Source organism: Schistocerca cancellata, chromosome 7 (genome assembly GCF_023864275.1).
Source record: "Schistocerca cancellata isolate TAMUIC-IGC-003103 chromosome 7, iqSchCanc2.1, whole genome shotgun sequence".
NCBI lineage: Eukaryota > Metazoa > Arthropoda > Insecta > Orthoptera > Acrididae > Schistocerca > Schistocerca cancellata.
Genome location: NC_064632.1, coordinates 68,035,831 through 68,051,173, shown reverse-complemented (window position 1 = coordinate 68,051,173; position 15,343 = coordinate 68,035,831). Strand labels below are relative to the sequence as shown.

The 15,343-nt window shown below is 42.0% G+C and overlaps 1 non-coding gene across 1 annotated transcript; it reads left to right on the top strand.

The window, feature by feature from the left end:
• Positions 1 to 11,881: 11,881 nt before the first annotated feature.
• On the top strand, positions 11,882 to 11,965 carry Trnas-gga (transfer RNA serine (anticodon GGA)). Its single transcript is given in 2 exon segments — positions 11,882 to 11,921; positions 11,931 to 11,965. It is a non-coding gene; the product is annotated as a tRNA-Ser (tRNA).
• The last annotated feature ends 3,378 nt before the right edge of the window (positions 11,966 to 15,343 follow it).

Here is a 15,343-nt window from a genome sequence, read left to right as displayed (position 1 = left end):
AACGCAACGTCATTGACTCTGTGTGTATGTATTTAGCGGCCTACTATTTTATTTTATTTTACTTTTTTTTTGTTGGGAACAATCAAATAAGCACAGGAAGCGAATAATTTCTGGATAACGACTTTAAATAACCAACGCAACAAAAAATAATTATAATTTAAGGAATTTAAAATAGTAACAATACACAATTTTGTACGTGTTGTAGGAGACAGTTTGTAAATAACATTGTAGGCTATTTCAGCTATACATAGTTAGACACGTAAACGCATTTAGTCGTGTCTCATTGCGTCTTCTGTTCCCTCTCGTTTTGCATTCTTAATTCACAAGCAAATAACACATAATAAAAATACTGTCTACCGAATAAATTTCAACAAGATAAAAGGCGTAGGTTCTTCCACTGATTTAATGTTGTCGTTTGTGCCTTGCTATAGTTTACTAATATCTTGAGATTTTTATAGCTACTTCCCCCAATGGCCCTAATACCGGCCAGGTGCATTTTAAACGTGATCTGCTCGTATACGGGAGAACGCAGCCGCTTTCGTGACGTGCTGCAGGCCAACGAGGCTGGCTGCTACGTCCGCCGTGCGAGTGACAAGGTGCTCGCAATCAGTATGGTAGGCCTACGGTTTGTCGCGTAAATTTTTTCTAACCTACATAATATAACAGCTTAAAATAAGAAACGTAAATTACTCGCGTATATCAAGCAAGGGATACATCAGCTGCCACCCTTCGTTGTTCAGGGATTTCTGACAACCGGTTAGGAAATTCCTCATTGCACTTCACACTTCCCTCTGAGAAATGGCAGCAATTTCTTGACTAATGTTAATTTTAATACCGTCTGGAGAGTGTGGATTTGCTTTGTAACGTTCTCTTTTAATGTTCCCCAGGGGTAAAACTGGGGGAATTGAGGAGGCCATAATGTTTTTAGCAATAGCTCTAGCTTGAAACACGCCATTAACTTCGTATTATCAGACGCCGGCTGTGCGTGCTGTCACAAAGCCCTGCTGAAAAGTCGCGGAAGCACTTCCAGTTAACTGACTGTAAACGGACACCAAAATGTATTCCACATAGGCCACCTCTCAATGTTAACTGTTTCCTGGAAAAAAATTAGGCCTGTTTTTCTCTCACAGCCAATAGTGCACCACATTCCTATTTTTTCATCATGATGGAATTCCTTGTGTATTATGTTAATGTCCATGTAAAGAAGCAACTTATTTGTCAAATTAACCCTTATCTAGTTGCAGATTTGTCAAATATGCAAGAGTGAATAAAAACAAAGTTTATCAGTTTAACCTCAATTTCAAGCAGATGCTGTATTTTGACACTAGTGGAAATGGCTACAAATACACCTGAAGGATTTCTAACACTGACTATGGTACTGTGTTTAGAGAAAGGGTAGAAAATAAGATGCTGGTCCAGGGAGTGGCTTAAAATTTATTCTCTTCTGTGTGGTCCTCTATTGGCAGTTTATCAAAATACCCTGATATGTAAATGTGTAGCCCACATTTTCTGTGGCAGAGATAATTTTTTTAGTACCACTGTATCTCACTTGTATATTAAGTGTAGAATATTGATTTTCTTCTTATCCTCCTCCTGCATAACATATGGGTGGAAAAGATGCCACACCGCTACCATTTCGGTAATTGCCACTCCTATTTTAACTCTAGAATAACAGGTGGGGTAAAAACTTACCTCAGTCCTTTTTAATCATCCTTTAACAGGTAAATTGTGAAATTTATCTGTTAAATCCGCCAGGGAAAAAAATCACCCCACCTTGTTATTTAACTTAAATTTTCTTGTTTACAAAATAGGTGGTACATTCTTTTGAAGGCACAGAAAATGTCTTATGAAGATTCAAGATTCAAGATTCAAGATTCTTTATTAGCCATTGATCATGCAAGATGAAATAGGCTTCGTCAGTACATAAAATAATATTAATATTCCAGACACTATATATAAGGCATAGATATAATTAGCATATGAGTAACTTACAAATAACATAAACCTTAAGCAGGTGACTACAATGCTTAATACATATTCTTGTTTCAGATACATACAAAGGTACCAAAAATGAGTTACATTGTAGTAGCAAACACAGTAGTTACGTAACACATCATAACACTGGCAAATAAAGTAGTTACCTAACACAGTTGAAATACAAAGGTATTAAATATGAAATATTTTGTAAGTGTATATATAGTAGTTAATTAAGTTAATTATGCAATTACAGGTTTATCTCTGTGCTACTCAGATCATAATATTCTTGCATAGAATAAAATGGATTGTCAGATAACCAATTGTACAAATATTAAGAACTTCAGAGGAAATAATAAGATGATTTGAGTGTCAAGAAGCTGAAAACGTAAATTACAGTGACTCAGACGAAGATGTGAGTGAACCTGAAGACGGTCATATAACGGACAACAAGGAGAATGATGAATTCGATGTAACGCCATTTGAAGTTGATTCATCAGAAGAAGGTGATCGCCAAGTAAGAACAATTTTATAAGGCAGAAATGAGAATTGTTGGAACACACACCCCTTCCATATAAAACGAGAATTGTTGGAACACACACCCCTTCCATATAAAACGAGAATTGTTGGAACACACACCCCTTCCATATAAAACCGTGACAGCAAAGTATATAGTGATACATTACTTGGTGCACACAGCGAGGCAACAGACGAAACGTCTCACCTGAAATTTTTTGAACTATTATTTACTAAAAACATGATTTCACTAATAGTTATGTACACAAACCAAAAAATTGCTTATTCAAGAGCAAAATTCACATGGTTGCAATGGTGTATTTGAGATATCAAGCAAAACGAAATAAAAGCCTTGTTTGGCATACTTTTTATAAGTGGAGCTCTAAAAATGGCATGTCAATTGTACTGATTCATGGTCTGTGGTAAAAGGGTCCCCATTTTTCCGAGGAGCTATGATGAAAAACCGATTCGACCTTTTTATCAATAATCTAAGATTTGGAGACCAACATACTAGATTACAAAGAACAACAGCAGACAAGTTCACTGCATTTCATGAATTATGATGCATGTTTGTCAAGCATAGTAAAGAACCGTACACTCCGTTGCTCTCCTAACCATTGACGAGACACTCCTTAGCTTCCGAGGCAGATCCCCATTCAAAACGTATCTGCCAAGCAAGCTGGAGAAATATGGGCAAAAGATAATTTCATTATGTGAGGCAAAGAAATATTACTTTTTACATCCCATATTAGGGAAAAGAGACTAGGGATACATGTGTTTCAATTCCTACATATTATGTGATGAAATTATGTGCACATATATATGGAACCAACTGGAACATTACAATGGACAACTGGTTTGGTTATGGTGAAGTAGCCAACAAACTGTCCAACAAAAAGATGACAATGGTTGGCATCTTAAGCAATAGTAAACCACAAATCCCAGAATCCCTGCTTCAAACCAAGGATAGAGGTTTTTCTTCATCTGTATTCATTTAAAGGAGAGAAAAATGTTGAAGTCGTACATTCCAAAGAAAAATAAAATCGTTATTCTTTTCTCAACAATGCACGAGATAGGTGAAATACACTCCTGGAAATGGAAAAAAGAACACATTGACACCGGTGTGTCAGACCCACCATACTTGCTCCGGACACTGTGAGAGGGCTGTACAAGCAATGATCACACGCACGGCACAGCGGACACACCAGGAACCGCGGTGTTGGCCGTCGAATGGCGCTAGCTGCGCAGCATTTGTGCACCGCCGCCGTCAGTGTCAGCCAGTTTGCCGTGGCATACGGAGCTCCATCGCAGTCTTTAACACTGGTAGCATGCCGCGACAGCGTGGACGTGAACCGTATGTGCAGTTGACGGACTTTGAGCGAGGGCGTATAGTGGGCATGCGGGAGGCCGGGTGGACGTACCGCCGAATTGCTCAACACGTGGGGCGTGAGGTCTCCACAGTACATCGATGTTGTCGCCAGTGGTCGGCGGAAGGTGCACGTGCCCGTCGACCTGGGACCGGACCGCAGCGACGCACGGATGCACGCCAAGACCGTAGGATCCTACGCAGTGCCGTAGGGGACCGCACCGCCACTTCCCAGCAAATTAGGGACACTGTTGCTCCTGGGGTATCGGCGAGGACCATTCGCAACCGTCTCCATGAAGCTGGGCTACGGTCCCGCACACCGTTAGGCCGTCTTCCGCTCACACCCCAACATCGTGCAGCCCGCCTCCAGTGGTGTCGCGACAGGCGTGAATGGAGGGACGAATGGAGACGTGTCGTCTTCAGCGATGAGAGTCGCTTCTGCCTTGGTGCCAATGATGGTCGTATGCGTGTTTGGCGCCGTGCAGGTGAGCACCACAATCAGGACTGCATACGACCGAGGCACACAGGGCCAACACCCGGCATCATGGTGTGGGGAGCGATCTCCTAACTGGCCGTACACCACTGGTGATCGTCGATGGGACACTGAATAGTGCACGGTACATCCAAACCGTCATCGAACCCATCGTTCTACCATTCCTAGACCGGCAAGGGAACTTGCTGTTCCAACAGGACAATGCACGTCCGCATGTATCCCGTGCCACCCAACGTGCTCTAGAAGGTGTAAGTCAACTACCCTGGCCAGCAAGATCTCCGGATCTGTCCCCCATTGAGCATGTTTGGGACTGGATGAAGCGTCGTCTCACGCGGTCTGCACGTCCAGCACGAACGCTGGTCCAACTGAGGCGCCAGGTGGAAATGGCATGGCAAGCCGTTCCACAGGACTACATCCAGCATCTCTACGATCGTCTCCATGGGAGAATAGCAGCCTGCATTGCTGCGAAAGGTGGATATACACTGTACTAGTGCCGACATTGTCCATGCTCTGTTGCCTGTGTCTATGTGCCTGTGGTTCTGTCAGTGTGATCATGTGATGTATCTGACCCCAGGAATGTGTCAATAAAGTTTCCCCTTCCTGGGACAATGAATTCACGGTGTTCTTATTTCAATTTCCAGGAGTGTAGATGAGAAGACAAAGAAATCGAACATAATACTTTTCTATAGTGATAACAAAGGGGGAGACGATATATTTGATTTACTATGCCACAACAAGACCACAGTACGAAAAACAAGCCTTGGCCAATGGATTACATGTAAGGGCTTTTAGATGCACCAAGAATAAACACTTTTGTCTTGTATAAGGGGAATGCTGGCACAAACAGCTGAAGCGATTTTCTCAAGTCATTGGCTTTTGGGCTGGTCGAAGCAGAAATGAGAGACAGACTCATGAGAAAAAATTTACCCGAAGAGCATCGGATAACCATGGATCAGATTTTGGCACATTTTGAGAACCATATTCCAAGATCAGCAGCACAACCAGAAACAATCTCAAATAAAAGTGGATGATGCTCTCTTTGCAGTCGAAATGAAGACTGGAAAAGTTCCTTTGAATGCTGTGCCTGTTCGAAACCAATGTGCAAAGACCATCAGAAAAATATTTGTCAAAGTTCCCATAACAGTTTAGTTTGAAAATGTTTGATATATTCATCAAATTTTGAAATTAATTTAGAAAATCAGTATTTGCTTTTACATAAGGAAGTATTATATTTTTTACCGCTACACATATATTATGCTAAACAATTCCTTCAATGATTCTTATGCTTTATGATATGTTCTATACTGTAATTCATAGTAACAGTCATGAGATAGAGTACCCAACGTCTCAGATCGGGTCTGACACCGTTGAAGCTGAGTCTGGCGGGCGCGGACTACAGATGGAAAACTCGACTCAGTTTGGACCGATTAGGGAACGCCCAGCTCCTCCCAGGCATAAATACTGGACTCGATCAACCCAACGACCAGTCTCAGGTAGCACCTGAAGAAGACAGCGAGGCACGCTGTTGAAATATCGTGCGAGAACGACGCGAACATCCGGCTGGATTCCCAAATATCCAAGATGTCATGTTCTATACTGCTTTGCAGTGTTCTAACAAAAAGGATAATTGAATACAATAGATAAGTGCAATCTCATATTTCCATATATGACAACCATGATACAATAAAATACATTGATATTATAATTATTATTTGCTTGTCATATAGTAAAACTTTAACAATACTTTGTAATAAATGTTGCACATGGTTTGATTATTACTTTATACTACTCTAGTACTTTTTTTAAACAGAGATAATTTAGAAAAACGTGGGGTAAATTTTTACCCCACCTTGTTATTTATGTCTCGGGATTCGCACCTTGTTATTCTATAGGGTTAAGGTCCCCATAAATGATCAAACATTTTGTCAAACTTAACTATGTTTGCCAAATATTTGACTGCATACAGTGCTCCTTGATGTGCCTGTCAAGCATAGATCGTGTTTGTTGTGTCTCCCAAAAATTTTTATTGACAGAAAGATTGAGAAGATGGCAGACATTATTTGTGATGATGTTTTGCTGCATATGTTTAGTGAAAAATTGGTTTATTATAATTTATCTCATTATATCATGAATTTCCAGAACCATAGAAACTGTGTTCAAGTATAAAAACAAATCATAATATTGTACAATTTGCACATATGATATTGTACAAGTCAGCATACATTTTACAAGTAATTTTTACAATTATATTTTTTGAATTTTAATTGATTCATGGAAGTTGTTAATATTAAAAAAGGTAATAGACATCATATTGTTCTTTCACTTGTCCATACTTGAAAGAGACGTGGACTATAATCCGGTCTAAGTAATTAATTATTAAGAAAATGGTTGACATTTATTAAATTAAAAAAAAATCATTTACTGTGTAAAAATTTTGCTCGAAAAGAAATTTTTTTAACATAAATGTGAAAACTCTTGGTATTTCTGTGTTTTTTTTTTTAATTTTAGCTGCTAAGCTATTACACATCTGTATCCCAAGATGTAGGACTCTTTTTTGGTAACAAGTGTTCTGTACTGAATCATATGTAGGTCAGACTGCTCTCTTGTTCCATAGCTATGAATGTGCTCATATAATGTTAATGTGCTGTATTTGGTTAATAGGTAGGTTTTAACAAATGATATAGTATTATAAACAATATTTCATAAGAGAATGAGTAGAGGCTGTTTAATCTATTATGTTTTTCCCCTTGCATAACTAATAGCATCATAAACAACTGTGTTCTTCTTCTTCATTAAAATGGAGTGACGCAGTGCAGTGGTCAGCACACTGAAATTGCCTTCAGCCATCCAGATTTAGGTTTTCTGTGACTTCCATAAATCACTTAAGGCAAACGTCAGGATGGTTCCTTTGAAAGGGCACAGCTGATTCTCCATCCTTCCCTAATCTGAGTTTGTGTTTCCTCTCTAATGACCTCATTGTTGATGGGATGTTAAACGATAATCTCCTGCTCCCCCTTCATTAAAGCTGACTTTTAACTTTTATTTAATGAAAATTTCTTCATCAACTTATGTTCTCAGATATATACAATGTGGGTGTCTGCTAAGTTCTATGTATTGTAAAACTTAAATAATTTTTCACTTTCAGATATCTGACCTTGCTTGTGGAACAATATTCAATGGAATAATACACTGAAAGAAAAAAATTGTAACACCAAAAAATAATTAATATAGAGTAATGAAATTTTGGGAATACATTTGTCTAGGTAACATGTTTAAGTGATTAATATTGCAGGATCACAGGTTAATGTAAATGCGGGAGAAGCCATTGCAGACGTGAAATGCTGGTACATTAATAACCCCTGTGACCACCAGAATGTTGAAAGCAAGTATACATAAGTTCTTGAATTGTGTTGTACTAGTGCCAGATGCCAATTTGTGCTATGAAGTTCCATGACTGTTGTACTTGGTCAGTCAATACAGGGATGACTGATGCTGTTTGTGAATGACATTGGAGTTGTCATATGATGAGGTCACATATGTGCTCGATTAGAGACATATCTGATGATCGAGCAGCCCCAGAAAACATGTTGACACTCTGTAGAGCATGTTGTGTTGCAACAGCAGTATGTGGGCGAGCGTTATTTTGTTCAGAAATACCCACTGGAATGATATTCATGAATTGGAGCACAACAGGTCGACTCAATAGACTGATGTACAAATTTATAGTCAAGGTGTTCCTGCTGTTATACGAAATTCCATCCTTGACAATAACTCCAGGCATAGGTGCAGTACATGTAGCACATAGACAGGTTGGTTGCAGTCCCGCAATTGGTCTCCTTCTAAACAACATACGACCATTACTGGTACTGAGGAAGAACCTGGTTTAATCATAAATCACAATAGACTTCCACCCTGCCCTCCAATGAGCTCTCACTTGACAGGCTGTGGTTTGATATAAGTGGAATGCATGCTACAGGGCGTCTGGTTCGCAGCTGTCCTTGAAGTAATGGATGTGTAACAGTTCATTGCATCACTGTGGTTCCAACTGCTGCTCAAATTGCTGCTGTAGATGCAGTATGACGCACCAGAGCCACGTGTTGAACATAGTGATCTTCCCTCTCAGTAGTGGCATGTGCCCAGTCGTCTAGCGACCATATGTTGTTGTGACCACCACTGCCAGCAGTCATATACAGTGGCTACATTCCTGCCAAGTGTTTTTGCAATATTGCAGAAGGAACATCCTGCCTCTCATAGCCGTATTACATGACCTTGTTCAAACTCAGTGAGGTGGTGATAATGCTGTCTTTGTCACCTTAAAAGCATTCATAACTGACATTAATTCCCCACGTCCAATCTCAAAGGAAAGTATCACTTACGATCGTTACAGTGTGTATTTAAAGCAAACCTGATTTGAATCCTCATAGTGGCACTGCTAGCGCCACTCTTAATCTGAATAGACATCATCTTACAGATGTAGAAACACGCCTACCAACTTTCGTTTATGTACCACGACCCTTTCTTGATGTTGACATTTTTTGTCTGTCAGTATATATCCAATTTGTAATTTAATATTTGCAATTTTCCACGAAAACAAAGCATAATAATAAAATGAAGATTAAGAAAAGACAAAGGCACAACATCCTCTACTATAAGATAAATGTGCGTGTCGGAAACCATTTCACTTTCTATGCTTGCAGATGAGGACACCGTCAAACCTTTCTTCAAAGAAGCCTTGACGTGATGCGATACAGCAACAGTCTGTTGACAAACTGTATGCATGCTGCCATTTGAAATGCATTGTGGAGTGTTTTGAGGTGATGTGGCATGCCATGAAGGCCAGCGAATTGATCTTTATTGAGAAAGATGTTGAGGGTGACTTTTCCAGATCATGCCTGTAGCGACACTGGTCAGCGGTGTTGACTCTGGCTAACTTATTACATGCAGCAACTATGGATTGTAGCTTAAGTTCACGATATTTGATCGCCAGTTCCCACTTTTGTCTCGAAATGTGTGTATCACACAAGTGTTTCTTATATATGTTCGGTTTATGTTCAAGACAAAAGAATGTGGAATACTTCACCATGGTGTCTGCATATTATACTACTCACCCCCAGCCACCTGTTACTCACACAGTGTTGATCCCAGGCGACAGTATATCCACCACGTTTATAATGAAAATGCAAACTGCCGCCAGGACAAATGGTTCAAATGGCTCTGAGCACTATGGGACTTAACTACCGAGATCATCAGTCCCATAGAACTTAGAACTATTGAAACCTAACTAACTTAAGGACAACACACACATCCATGCCCGAGGCAGGATTCGAACCTGCGACCGTAGCGATCACGCGGTTCCAGACTGCAGCGCCTAGAACCGCTCGGCCACTCCGATCGGTGCCACGAGGACAACGGATACCAGTGACCAAAGGGAATTTTCAGACCTCAGACCTTTCACTGGGCTTGATAGTGTTCTTCACGAACTGCCTGAGTATGTCAAACAAGAAAGTGTGAGCGAAAGTGACTTCTTCCAGTCTCCCATGAGCACACTCGCACACTCGAAACCCTCGTCGCCACATGGCATTAGCTGCCAACTCATACTGCAACGAACCAAATCAACCCACCTACGAAACATCGTCTGGACCCAAGACATGTAAGCAGTCTTACCATCTTGTGGGAGATCAGTGTTGACATTTAATGACACTTGTTCAACCTCCATGCCGACACTTGTATTACTGCATCTGGCTCTCAGATGACGAGTCTGTCCCTAGCTAGTGGTGGAGCTCAGTCAACCAAGCCACACCCATTGCTAGTCTCTCTACCACGCTGCATATAATCAATGGGGTTCTGCAAGCAGCTACCCCCAGATCTAATCAAATAATAACCTAAGGATATCATCCCTTCAACAACTCGATAGTACTGTGTACAGCTCCCATATTTCCTTCTCGACAGTACCTGTCACCAACACAGCTGGTCAATCCCCGCCAGCCACACCACGCCCACCACAGCTAATTACTACAGATTAGAGATCGGCAGTCTGCTCCTGAATTGATTCAAAGAGCCAGATCCTTCTAAGAGAAGGTGATGCGTGATTCATAAAAAATGAATGGTAGCTCATGTGATTTCAAAATGCATCTCTGGTGGCTGTAATGAGCAGAATGAAAATTCTGCAGTAGGCCAGTGCAATGGCACCCCATGCCACATCCTCAGGAAAATGTTTGCCAAGCTACAAAACATGTGTTATAAACAATGTGCATATGTGGATTAGCATACCTTATTAGTATGTTAAGCTTTTCTCATCCATGAAAACAACAGACTATAAAGTAAGTTCCATTTTCTTATTCAATTTATTGGCCTGACAGCCGTGCCCATTCAGTCATCTTGCCACTTAACGACGGTACGAAAATAAGCACAACACAACACCCAGTCTCCAAGAGAGGAAAAAAGCTTTGACCCAGCCGAGTAGCTAACCCAGGTCCTGTTACTTCGCTGTCCGCCTCATTGATTGCACAGCTACAGAGACTAGCGAATTACCAGTCCTTTATAGTGATACATTAACGTAGGAAACACTTCAGGGGTAGTGTTTCTTCTCTCGATTTGAAAAGAAAACCTCAAATTTCAGAAGCCCAATAAACGTTTATACTTTAGAGAGAGTTGTTATTTCTTATCCTTTGACTTAGCATCGTTCTTGGAATGTGTTGTCAGCAGTCATATAAACTGTAGTCTTCAGCAACTGTGAGCATATCACAAAGTGATGCAGGCATCACTCTCCTCCAATAGCCTGGCGTTCCCACCATTCTCACCTATCGGACCAAAAGCCATCTCACAAGCTCACTGCTCCCTGCCACCCTCAGGGGTTGGATCACAAGGAGCTCAGTAGCTCACTGCCTCCCACCATTCTTAGGGATCGGATTACAAGGTAGCTCACTTCTCCTCACCACTCTTATGGATTGGATTGCAAGGTAGCTCACTGCTCCCCACTACTATCACAGATAAGATCACACGGAACAGATCACATGGCGACTTGAGGTGTCACTTCGTTCTTTGCATTCTTGGCATGGTAATACAGCCTGCAACTCGCTTTCCTGTCTGAGCACCTCTTGATCTGAGCTCAGTGTTTTATAAAAAATAACGTTATGTGTAACACATACTTATTTTAACAGGATAGTCCATGTGCACAGGCTGTCTCAGGAAGAAAGGTCAGTGTTCATACATATGACAGGACCGATCGTTTGAAGCAAAAAACTAAACATCATCATATGCCCTACTCCAAATTGTTTCTGAGACAGAAAACATTTAAAGTTGCATTTGAACATTTTCCTTGAATTACGCGAAATCCACGACCTATAGCGAAAATGTGCTGCAGTACAAAATTTCCTATAGAAAGGGCCCTATTCATTATTTCTCTAGGCTTTACAGTTTGCATCAAGAGAAAGAGAGAATAATGAAAATGTTGCATGATGCACATGCACTGAGATCTAGGTAGGTTTTGTAAACCAATTTGAGGTAGTTTCCCGATTTGATAGACCAAGCCAGCCTGGGTGGCCGAGCGGTTCTAGGCGCTATAGTCTGGAACCGCGCGACCGCTACGGTCGCAGGTTCGAATCCTGCCTCGGGCATGGATGTGTGTGATGTCCTTAGGTTAGTTAGGTTTAAGTGGTTCTAAGTTCTATGGGACTGATGACATCAGAAGCTAAACCCCATAGTGCTCAGAGCCATTTGAACCATTTGATAGACCAAATGTTCTGTATCAAATTATTTATCTCGACTTCACCTACGCTATTGTGATTAATTGCAAACACTGACAATGTACTGAATAATAAAGAAAACAAATAACAATGTAAAGTAACTATGTTCTATCTGGGAAACCATTCAGTATATTGCATATATCCACATGAAGTTTTGCGCTTCAAATGATCATTCCTATCATCCCTGAATATTGACCATTCATCCTGGGACAACTTGTATGTTATGTAAAATTTTTTAACTATTCATTTAATTTGGGCAGATTAATGCCTTTAGCGCTGCAGTCTGGAGCCGAGCAACCGCTACGGTCGCAGGTTCGAATCCTGCCTCGGGCATGGATGTGTGTGATGTCCTTAGGTTAGTTAGGTTTAAGTAGTTCTACGTTCTAGGCTACTGATGACCTCAGAAGTTAAGTCGCATAGTGCTCAGAGCCATTTTTGATTAATGCCTTTACGACCCCTCTTACATCAGACCAGAGTTTTATATGTAATTACGAAACTTATTAAAATCACAATTACTTAAGAAAATCATAATACACTACTGGAAATTGAAATAAGAACACCGTGAATTCATTGTCCCAGGAAGGGGACACTTTATTGACACATTCCTGGGGTCAGATACATCACATGATCACACTGACAGAACCACAGGCACATAGACACAGGCAACAGAGCATGCACAATTTCGGCACTAGTACAGTGTATATCCACCTTTCGCAGCAATGCAGGCTGCTATTCTCCCATGGAGACGATCGTAGAGATGCTGGATGTAGTCCTGTGGAATGGCTTGCCATGCCATTTCCACCTGGCGCCTCAGTTGGACCAGCGTTCGTGCTGGACATGCAGACCGCGTGAGACGACGCTTCATCCAGTCCCAAACATGCTCAATGGGGGACAGATCTGGAGATCTTGCTGGCCAGGGTAGTTGACTTACACCTTCTAGAGCACGTTGGGTGGCACGGGATACATGCGGACGTGCATTGTCCTGTTGGAACAGCAAGTTCCCTTGCCGGTCTAGGAATGGTAGAACGATGGGTTCGATGACGGTTTGGATGTACCGTGCACTATTCAGTGTCCCCTCGTCGATCACCAGTGGTGTACGGCCAGTGTAGGAGATCGCTCCCCACACCATGATGCCGGGTGTTGGCCCTGTGTGCCTCGGTCATATGCAGTCCTGATTGTGGCGCTCACTTGCACGGCGCCAAACACGCATACGACCATCATTGGCACCAAGGCAGAAGCGACTCTCATCGCTGAAGACGACACGTCTCCATTCGTCCCTCCATTCACGCCTGTCGCGACACTACTGGAGGCGGGCTGCACGATGTTGGGGCGTGAGCGGAAGACGGCCTAACGGTGTGCGGGACCGTAGCCCAGCTTCATGGAGACGGTTGCGAATGGTCCGCGCCGATACCCCAGGAGCAACAGTGTCCCTAACTTGCTGGGAAGTGGCGGTGCGGTCCCCTACGGCACTGCGTAGGATCCTACGGTCTTGGCGTGCATCCGTACGTCACTGCGGTGCGGTCCCAGGTCGACGGGCACGTGCACCTTCCGCCGACCACTGGCGACAACATCGTTGTACTGTGGAGACCTCACGCCCCACGTGTTGAGCAATTCGGCAGTACGTCCACCCGGCCTCCCGCATGCCCACTATACGCCCTCGCTCAAAGTCCGTCAACTGCACATACGGTTCACGTCCACACTGTCGCGGCATGCTACCAGTGTTAAAGACTGCGATGGAGCTCCGTATGCCACGGCAAACTGGCTGACACTGACGGCGGCGGTGCACAAATGCTGCGCAGCTAGCGCCATTCGACGGCCAACACCGCGGTTCCTGGTGTGTCCACTGTGCCGTGCGTGTGATCATTGCTTGTACAGCCCTCTCGCAGTGTCCGGAGCAAGTATGGTGGGTCTGACACACCGGTGTCAATGTGTTCTTTTTTCCATTTCCAGGAGTGTATTTTTAACACGCTATCTCTTCTTCTTCTCTCTGCATGTGTTAGGTATTTGCCTGTTACGCCCTCTTAGTTGAAACTGTTGATTTTCCTCAGTCTGTCTAAATATTTTCTGCTCACTGGTAATAATATCATCAAGAATGCATCCAGCTACTCTTCTTAGCAATCGGAGCTGTATTGCTTGTATTATAATGGGAACAAGTATTTCCACTGTGTTGTCCAGGCAGGAGCTTCAAGGTTTGGGAGCAGTAGTTGTTGTGAGCAGTAGGGGGTCAACAACAAGCTTGATCATTTGGACTGCTACGTTGTCCTGTACAGCAAATGCTGATATGAAGGATTTTTTGTTGGCGTCGTCACCTCAAGACAGAATAATGCACGGCTACCATCATTTACTTCTGTAAAATAATCAGTAAGTCTACGTTTATGGTTCAATGAAGCTTATCATTAAAGTCAAGTACTGGTCTACTTCCTTGGTTGGGACCAAGGGGTCAGCAGCCTCTACTTTGCCTATACTTTTCTAGATCACACAAGCTTTTCAGCATAACATCTGGTCTTTAAGTTTCAGATTAATGTATTGACATGCCTTAGTTATCGTTTCTCTCAGATTAATTTAATCTGTTTGCTTTCTGCTTGTAATTAGTTTCATTTTCAATGGTAGGAGGTCGTTTGTAATTGTGATATGCAGTGTCTCTGAGATTCATGAACCGTTTTAGTTCTTCCGTTGGCCAAGGGGCAAGTTTTCCCTACAGGTTTCCGGCCTTTGGGGTAGCATATATATTGTGAAATCAATTTAGTTTGGTAGTAAATTCATAGAGTTTGTCTTTCAAGTCCAGGAATGGAATGGAAGTCGTCTCTCAAACTAGGGTCTTGTGCCTCCACTGCAATTTCAGGTACAAGGATACACTTAAAGTCTCTGTATGTTGTCAGTTACAATTTATTCCAGGAATATTTTAGAGAATTAGTCGTGAATATGATTTTATGAGCTGATTCCAGCTACGAATTTCTTTGGTTATGGATTTCGTGACATGTATGAGAGTATGACTATAGACTGCGTCATGGGTAGGTACAAGCTGAAATGATGTGATATTTGTAGAAGAAACTACACATTTGAATTTCAGAGTGAACTGGCAGAATATTTGTGTGTTACTAGCATTATTTGTGGGCTCCTAAGTCGAATCGAATTTTGAAAGGTCGGTTTTGAAACAAGCTATCCCATCTGCTTTAAGGTGGCTGTAGAGGACGTGGATTAGGCAAATTTTGTTAAAAGATCTGATATTTGCGAATGTATATTCGACAC